This window comes from Elephantulus edwardii, unplaced genomic scaffold (genome assembly GCF_000299155.1).
Source record: "Elephantulus edwardii isolate Elephantulus edwardi_28Jun2011 unplaced genomic scaffold, EleEdw1.0 scaffold00194, whole genome shotgun sequence".
NCBI classification, from domain to species: Eukaryota; Metazoa; Chordata; class Mammalia; order Macroscelidea; family Macroscelididae; genus Elephantulus; species Elephantulus edwardii.
Window position 1 is genome coordinate 701,498 of NW_006399944.1, and position 2,853 is coordinate 704,350.

Consider the following 2,853-nt stretch of genomic DNA (forward strand, 5'->3'; position numbering starts at 1 on the left):
CATCAACTGTTTAAGTGTTCAATTATCAATAAGCCGAAGTCTGTGGAAGGCCATAATGGCCCTGCTTTAAGTGGTTCGCTGCTCCCACAGCTCACCACGCTGTCTCTGCCTCTGCTGCCATCTTGGATCTCGCTTTTTATATGTTTTGAAGACATTAAAAAAAGGTGGATTGATGCACTCAAATGTGTAATCACAGCAATAAGAATTGAGAAATTGTGGTACTTTTACAAAGTGAAATACTGTGCAGCACTCAGAAGCAACAATTTCAAAAATTCTTCATAATTTGGGAGAGACTGGAGAGCATTGCACTAACTCAGTCCCATAAGGACAAAAACTATATAAAACCGTGAGTGTAAAAATAGAGGGGTCACTAGTAAAACCTGTGTGGGGTTCTGAGGGGGGAAGAGTTGGCAAGAGAGGGATGAGGATAGGTAGGAGAGAAATCACAGGGTCAAAAATTTGATGGGTGGAGGGAAAGGGTAAAGGAAATGGGAAAGATCCATTAGGAGCCTAAAAAGACAGGATAATGGCGAACAAGATTCAATGGGGACTAATTTTATAAAACAAAATGTGTGGGGATGATTATATGAAATAGAATGTGACTGAGGGAAATACAATATATACAAATTTTGCATGCAAGCCAATATGAAATATTTTTTTTAAAAAAATAAAAGATGGCTTGTCACAGTTACTTCAGCAATAAGCTTGAGTGTTTCAGAGGTTTTGAGTTTGACACATGATAGAATAGTGTTCAGATTGGTTGTTCCCTAGGAGTCGTACTAGATGGCACCTAATGAAAACAATATGTTTTGAATACTTGATTAATCTTTCAATATTTTAGGATTTCTAAACTATTTTTGTAATTGTCTACACACTAGCTGTACAAAGGTGAAGTTTCAAAATGCCTTCATTACAGAATATTTACAAAGTCCCTGTAATATACCAAAGGATGGAGAGCAGACATGGATGGCCCTGTTTTCATCCCTTTCAAAATTATTTTCATGGGCTGAAAACAGAAAAGAATAATTCAATGACATTTTAAAATCTTGCAATCTAAATAGTGAAGATACACACTGGTTTAAAAGAGAGAGGAGGGAAAATGCTGATTTTCCTAAGGGAATTTTTCTGCTTGATGGTGGTCTGCCAAACCACACAGTCTGAGTGCATCTTTTTACCAAACAGGGAAGCCAGATTTGATGACATTTACATACTGTTAACCACAGCACGGCTTTCCTTTTATGAAATTCAAGGAAAATTGACTTCAAAACACTTCTAGGATCAATAGCATTGTTGAAAGTGCAACCAAAGATCGAGAAAGAAAGTTTAAGCATGTTAGTGAACCCAGCAATACGATTCTCTCTTTTCTAAGACCTAAATGTGATTATAAGAAAATGAAAGATACATTCCTGGTATATATGTGAAATGAAGATATTTATAGGTGGTTTGCAGTAAGAAGCTGCGATGCCAAGACAAAAGATAGCAGTTTGAGTCCACCAGCTACTCTGTGGGAGGAAGATGGGAATTTTCCTCTCCTGAGATATACGGCTACTGAAAACCCATTTGCAAAGTCAGGTATAAGCCAGTTCCAACTCCCCTGGCACATAACAATAACCAGGAGCTCTGATGGTGTAGCCCACAAGGTGTTGCACTATTCACCCAAAGGTGATACTGCTTCAGCAGTGTGAATTTTGTAGGTTCTTGGTGAGGGGAATGGCAATCACATCCTGTGGAATTTACAACCTCAGAAACGGACTGGATGATCAGCTATGAGTCAGTTCTGGCTCAAAGGTGATGAGAGAGAGTGTGATGGCGAGTGTGAGCCTTATTTTCATTTATTCAATGACAAACCTGATCACGGAGGAAAACAATGATGGCAGTAAACATCCTGCCTTGTTCTGCAATGATAGTGACATGTTCACTGCGGCAGAGCGGAAGGATAGGGGAAACATCAGACCAGTTTTGATTGGTGGAAAAACCCGAGCCCAGTGGTGTTGGGTCTACTTTCTAATGTCTACAGTATATATGTGTTCAAGCTGGGTAAATCCTAGATTTCTTTTTATTTATCATATTCTCAACAGAATGAAAAGGAAATTTTCAGGGAAATACTACTGAGCCATGGTATTTGGGATGGGTTACACAAAGTATTATTAACAAAGTGATTATATAGGAAATTCTTGATGAGATATGTGCTTTTATACAATTACCTTAAATCATGCCAGTTGTGGGTAAGTACCAGACTTAGCTCTCAGTCACAGGGTAATCCAACCCTTGGAGTTTTAAGCAGTACCAGAATGAGATTAGTGAGAACTTGAACACATCATTTATACTGGCTCATTTCTTTGGCTTAGTAATAAGTTCTCTTGTTAAAGCCTTTATTGGCTTATTGCTCTTGTACAAGGAAGAAAAAGAACCAAAGCTGCAGGACTAGAATTTGACTATGAGCAGCTTGCTTTCTAGATTCTGTTCAGAATCCTGTTCTAAAAGGGAAATCAATCCTCCAGAGACTTGGTGGCTTGTATAATTCAGTACTGTAGGAATATATATTTGAATTTGGATTTAAAGTACTAACCACTGTGTCGTGCTTGTAATACAGTAACACCATATCCAGATCTTCTGTATGTAGCAGTGTAGGGCAAATGCTCAATAAATGGTGACTAGATGAATGGGAATCCCAGAACATTTGATTGTGCTAATGCGAAACCCATACTTGGACCAGGAGGCAGTTGTCAGAACAGAGCAAGGAGACACTACGTGGTTCAAAATCAAGAAGGGGGTCCATCAGGGATGTATTTTGTCTCCATACCTTTTCAATCTGTATGCAGAACAGATCATCCGAGACGCTGGGCTATACGA